Source organism: Penaeus monodon, chromosome 25, assembly GCF_015228065.2.
Source record: "Penaeus monodon isolate SGIC_2016 chromosome 25, NSTDA_Pmon_1, whole genome shotgun sequence".
Taxonomy (NCBI): Eukaryota; Metazoa; Arthropoda; class Malacostraca; order Decapoda; family Penaeidae; genus Penaeus; species Penaeus monodon.
In genome coordinates, this window is record NC_051410.1 from 36,117,520 (window position 1) to 36,117,813 (window position 294).

Sequence of the window (294 nt, forward strand, 5' to 3'; positions counted from 1 at the left end):
GAAACACTTAAAGAAAAAAAAAGTCTTTTAAGTAAAAATTCTAATAAAAGAAATTTCTAGCCAAAAGGAAGCTTCCGTGTTTATTAAGGCTATCAATATACTATGCAATCTATTCAACAGGCCTGTCTTTACTTGTATCATATGCGTGCCTTTTTTTAAGAAAAACAGGTATTGAGTATTAATAAATAAAGACAATAAAACTTAATCGAATTGTTATAAGCATTTTTTTAGGGGGCGGTTACACTTTTAGTCCGATAATACATACTTAAGTCTATTTTTCCATATATATATACG

At 27.9% G+C, this 294-nt stretch overlaps 1 protein-coding gene across 1 annotated transcript in view; it reads left to right on the forward strand.

The window, feature by feature from the left end:
• The window catches only part of LOC119589200 (WSC domain-containing protein 1-like), a gene marked incomplete at its 5' end in the record, with an annotated part of 57,302 nt that overhangs the window by 22,051 nt on the left and 34,957 nt on the right, over positions 1-294 (forward strand).